Here is a 6,167-nt window from a genome sequence, read left to right as displayed (position 1 = left end):
CCAGGCCCAGGGAGATGGGCTGAGCCAAACCGTGGCAACACCCCAAAGCCATTCTGTGATGGAGTCTATAGGCAGTGGCAACTCTTCTGAAGTCTCTGAAGTTGGGGAAAATCAGATTAATCCTATGCTTGGGTTACAAGAAAAAAAAAAAGTCTTTTTTTCCAATTTATTCCAGGAAGTCATCAGCCATGTGATCAATCACTCTGTATCTACTGAGAATAATGTTATAAGAGAATAATTAACAACACCGGAAAAGTCCTCACTAGATCAGTTTGTCATCCTCTGCACTGGAGACATTTGGGGCTGAACGGTTCTTGGTTGTGGGGGCTGTCCTGTGTGCTGTAGGGTGGTTAGCAGCATCCCTGGCCTTCACCCACTAGATGCCAGTAGCACCCCAGCCCCGGTTATGACAACCAAAAATGTCTCCAGACATTGCTGAATGTCCTTTGGGGAACAAAATTGTCCCTGGTTGAGAAGCACTGCATTAGAGTAATATGGTCACATTTTGGTTTAAAACAAGAAAGTAATAATAGACTATTGTTTTAGCTACTACTTATTGTGTGGTTGTTACTTGCCAGGCACTGTGTTAAGAGCTTACAGATACTATCTCATTTATCTGTGTCTAGGACATTGCGAGGACCACTTATTTATTATTACAAGAAACACATAAAGCAACAGGGGCTTCCAATTTCTCTGGTTATTAATAATTTGCAGGTTCTCCCTCTCCCTCTGGCTGCTGTTCCACCCAGCCACTGGGAGAGGCAGTGTTGAGCAGGGAAAAGAAGAGTCCTGGCCCTGCCACTCCTTAGGATTGTGCTTTTGAACATTTTGCTCACCCTCTCCGAGCCTCAGTCTTCCCATTTATACAATGAGGACAATGACACCTGCCTTGCAAGGCTGTGAGGCTTAAAGACAAAACCTGTGATGAAAGGGAGCATGTCTGCTTTACTTCCCACTATCTCCTTATCCTGGATGATCAATAAATGCTCCTTAAATGAATAGGCTGATGAAAAAAATGTGTGGCATCTATCACAGGCGCTGGCACTGATAAGTGCTGGGTAAATGCTGGCTGGCTGACTGGGAGTGACACAGCCCGGCAAAGGACAGAGACACCAGCGGCATCTGATGCGACAGAGAACAGGACCCAAATGGAGCTGCCTTGGCCCTGGAACAACAATTAACAATAGGCACAAATCATTAAACAATTGCAAGTGTGAGAAGCCCTGCAAAGTGGCATGCTCTCGCTCTTGTGCAAGCACACCCGGCCTCTGCCAGGTAGAGACCACCTGCTTGCCCAGGGGCTGTCTAGCTTGCTTCACCATCTCCTATGTGGCTTCCCAAGTTCTCCGTCTTCTGTGTAACCCATTCCCTCTACTAAATCTCCTCCAGGTGAAATGCCTGGCATGGTTTCTGTTTCCCTGATGGGACTCAGACTGGTGCAATTGGGGTCCCCAGCCTCTGACACAGCACCTGACCTGTCTGTGCTGGGATCTCAGGAAGGTCATTTTGGCTGAGTACATGTCCCATTGTCATATTCCAAAAAAGGTGGGATTTTGTTCACCTTTTGTAGGCTTTCCCCTTGGTCCACCCTCACTGTCCATAACTTCGGCAATCCAGAAGCATGAGCAATCCAAGTGAGGGCCAGTCCCAGAAAACTCATGGCTAAATCTTTAAAGTTCTTGAAAGTTCTGTCTATTTCTATTTCATTTTCTCAAGCCCCTGCTTCTAATTGTATCCATCTCCATAACAAGTGTAATCAGTGAGCCAAAATTAAACATCCCCAACCCCTGCCCTTGTAATCAATCACAAATGAAAAGAGCAGGTTCAAGTGGAAGAATCGGCTCTGCGAGGCAGCTCTGTCCATCAGCAATGTTGGGCTCTGCACGAGGGAGGACCTAACCCCCCAGCAGGGAAAATGCAAATGAGCCACTTCCAGTGAAAACCCGCCACCGTCTGCAGTGGTATTAGTCTTGAAGGAGACTTCAAGTGAATGCTGATTTAAGAAAAGTAAAGCCGATTTCAAATGACTGGGAGGAAATGGGATTAGAGGTCTCTGGACATGCCAGGGGGCTGGAGCTTGCTGCAGAAGGGCTGCCCTGATGTCAGGGGGTGCCTCCTATGTGGAGGAACTCGGGCTCTGGATGGAGCCACATGGGTTCAATTCTGCCTTTGCTACTTACCAGATAGGGGATCTTGGATGAATGTTTGACCTGGTCTGAGCCTCAGTTTCCTCATCCGTAAAATGAGCACCTACTTTGTAATCCTGGAGAGAGCTCTCATAAGGACAGAGGAGGTGCTTAACAAAGGGTTAAGCCTATAATCTGGATCATTTCTTTGCCTTCAGGACCAGTTAAGGGTCCAGGCCAAGCCTCCTGTGGGTGCACTAGTGATGCCTTGATTGCCTAGTTGTTTTTAAATGAATCTTCCTGTGCTTTGGAGAAAAGCAACAAAAACTAGAGAAACCTCCTTACCCCCCTCCATTCTTCTCACTTATTCCACTCTCTCCCCCTCTCCCCTCGCTCCTCTCCTCCCTTCTTCTCTACCTCTCTGTCTCCTCCCTTTCCTCTCTCTCTCCTGTTCTCTCTCTTCCTCCTTTCTCTTCTCTCCCACTCTCCCCTCCCTTCCTCTCTTATTCTCCTTACCCTGGTTACATTGTCATCTCCCAGCCTCAAAACTGGCTGCAGCAGGCTGACTGCCCCATCAGCTCTGGTCCTGGCCAAGGCCTCCCTCCCTCCGAGGCTGGCAGGGGCTGTTAGGTTCCTGAAGAGAGCAAGGCTTGGTTATTGGAGGGTGGCAGTGGGCGAGGGGGACAGGACACACTGGCCTTTGTGATCATTGCTCTGTCGCCTCACATGAACAGGCCTAACCCAAACCCATGATCTTCCCTCTGGCATCCCCCTCTGCCCCTGCCACTGCTGAGCTGTGTTGAGGACCGTCCTTCTCCCCCTTCCTCAAATCCACAACCATCTCTGTCCTCACCTCCCTGTGAGCTTCATGCTCTTGTTGCCCCGGGCAGCAGCTCCTCCAAGCACCTCTCTTGTTCTTCCCTTTCTTCCCGTGACCACTCCCCAGCCCTGATATGAGTCCCTCAGTGCTTCACCCCTGAGCTACTTGAGTCTGGGTCCCTCTCCCCACGCTCATCTCTCCTGCCAACGATGGCTGGAGTGCTTTCCTGGGCCATGTCCCTGTAGGGATGAAAGGGTGAGATCCCTCTCCTTCCCATACGAGGGTCATGGCCAATACTCTTAGAACAAAAGACACGTTAACAAGAGGAAAGAATAACAAATTCATTTAATCAAAGTTTTCTGTGATACAGAAGCCTTTGGAAATGAAGACCCAAAGAAGAGTGGGCAGAAATGTGATCGGACAAAAAAGGTGTGATCTAACGGTAACAGACTGAGTGGGGAAACCCAGGGAGTACTGTCTGTTAGGGTCTTCTTGGCCTCTCTGTTGTAGCATTTTCTCTTCCCAGGTATGGGGTAGGATCCTTCTGGAAGGAAGGTCTTATGACCTAATATCAGACTAGGCTAAGTCTTTTCCTAGACAGAAAGGCAAGAGAAGGTTAGCGTGATATTTCCAGGCTTTGTGGCTGGCATTGGAGGAGAGGGGTTCTAGTTTTTACGACCCACCTAGGACAAGAGGAATTCTGGTTTCTACGACTCGCTTTAGGGGAAAATGAGGGGTGAGGGCAGGAGGTCGGTGAGACCTTGGTTCTGAGCTGTTTCTGAGGCCTTCCAATGCTCTGTAGTTCTAAGTACTGAGCACGCCACAGCAGCACACTTTGGGTGTATCATTTTCTGAGCTCCAACATCCCTGATCAGATCACTCCGCTCAGAAGCCTGCGCTGGCTCCCAGGGCGCACTGACCGAGGCCAAGCGAGGTGTTCCCAACCTACCCTAGTCTGAGACGACAGCCCCTGGCCTTCCCTCCTTCCACCACAGGCTGGTGGCCACACTCCCACTTGTCCCCACCCTCTTTGCCTTTTTCTGCCTTGTGCCTTTGCTTGTGCTAGTTCCTTCTCCACTATACCCTGTCCCGCCACCCGCGGCCATGGTCCTGCGCCCGAACACCTCCCCCATCGCAAAGCTGCTGCAGAGAAGGCAACATCGCTTCTCTTGCAGGACTCATGGGGCACAGGCAGGGGCCCCGATACTGCATCAGCAGAGAGACATGTGAACGGTTCTCATGACATTTGATACCATCTAACCTAGCTTCGCCCACCTGTGGAGATGGACTTGGGCTTTTGCTTGAGAGTGTGGGTATGCGTAAGGGGGTGAATACATGTTTTAAAATGATCATGTTTTAAATGAACAAGGCAGGGTTTGCCAGTGTGCTTGCCAAGCACCTGCAGGGGGCTCACCTGAGGAGCTTGCAGCGGTACAGGTTCCTGGGCCCTGTCCCTGACCTCAGAGCCAGAGCTGGTGAGTGGGAAGAAATCTGCGTCTTCAATAAGTCCTTCTCTTTGATCTTCAAGTTTGAAATGACCATAGTAAAGAATCACAGTGTTAAAGCTTTTAGAAAGTGAAGAGTTTTCATAAAGGGAATCACCACCTCATTTTATATATATATATATATACATGAGGGAGAATGTGTATGTTTGTGTGTGTGTGTGTGTGTGTGTGTGAGAGAGAGAGAGAGAGAGAGAGAGAGAGAGAGAGAGAGAGAGAGAGAGAATTGACTGTTTCAGGCACTGTGCTGGGATCTTATTCAATCCTCACTACCCCCTATGCAGCAGGTTCTATGGTTCTCATTTCATAGATGAGAAAATAGAGGCCCAGAGAGGACAAGTAACTGCCGTGTAGTCACACAGCTGGAGAGTACCAAGGTTTGAACCAAGGGCTGATGACAAAGTCCATGCTGGAGCCGCCCTGAAGTGTTGCCCATTTGTGAGCCTGGACTTTCTTGGCACAAGTTTTCTTTAACTTGCAAGAATAGCCCTGCCCTGGCTGATAGCTAAGTCCAAGCTTTCTCATGATACCCCCAGGGGCTGGGTTCTGTGATTCTGAGAGTTTTTCCCACCAGACCGCACCCCCCCTCCACCCCTAGTACAAGCCCAGATGGGAATTAAAAAGTCATCTTTTCCATTCTGTTCCCACCTAGGCTTGTTGGTGCTGGAGCGAAGCATTCCTGCCATGGTTTGGCTTTGAAACAGGCCAAGGAAATAGAAATATGAGGCAGGTGATGACTTACCCTGTCCACAGTGAGAAACAGAAGGGAGGCCCTGGCCCAAATAGCTACCTGGCTTTCAAGTGGGAGCTCAAAATTGAGTTTAGATGCATCTTTTTGGAGAAAGAATTATGAGTAGCAGAATACAGCCACTATATCACGCTACAGGTAAACTAATTCATTCAGTCACTTTTCATTTGTGGAAAGAATATACTGAGAGTATCCCACTCGAAAAAAGAGAGTTTTAAATTATACTGTTTGTTATTCATAATGGAAAAAGTGGTACGCACATGTGGGAAATGAGTATGGTGCTTCCAAAACACCCCGTGGAGTGAAACTCTGTTGGGTGAAAGGGATCCCAGGGTTTCAGGCTGGGATTATTTGCTGCCGGATTTTTCAGAGCTTTAAAAATACTAATTCTCATTGTGAAGTTCTAGGAAGGGGATACAGTTCTCCAAATTTCTAAAGTTACTTTGTCTATGAACCTTTCCACAGAATCCTGGGGGACTAACGCCTTCCAGAAACCCAGGATCAAAAGTCACAAATAAATACTATCCCTTCCCTGGGCAGAACACTTCCCAGTTCCCAGTGGGCTTCAGACATCTTGTGCAAGAGGGTTTTCTTCAGGGGCAAAAGAGAGGGTCATTGAGGCTGCTCAGGGAGCAAGGGTGAGACTCAGGGGGCACCAGGGAGTGTGCTTAGCCCCCATCTTTTCCCCAGCTGGCACAAGGCTCCAGCTAGGCGCTTTCCTGGCTTTCCTGCTGCAGGAACGTGGCATGGTCATTTGGGACCACAGCTTGCTAGGAGGCCTGTGGCATGGCAGCTTGGTCAGAGGATTTGAGCGGAGGTTGGCCCTGAGCCACATGGCCAGATTGCAGCCTTTCTAGCCATCCTCTCAGCCCCATTTACGATGCTCGGGGTCAATGGAAAGATCTGATCATTCAAATCACACATGGTGCTAACACCATGCGCTACCCTCTTGGGATACACCTGCTTTTCAA

This window comes from Microcebus murinus, chromosome 1 (assembly GCF_040939455.1).
Source record: "Microcebus murinus isolate Inina chromosome 1, M.murinus_Inina_mat1.0, whole genome shotgun sequence".
Lineage (NCBI taxonomy): Eukaryota > Metazoa > Chordata > Mammalia > Primates > Cheirogaleidae > Microcebus > Microcebus murinus.
Note: the sequence above shows the minus strand (reverse complement) of the source record.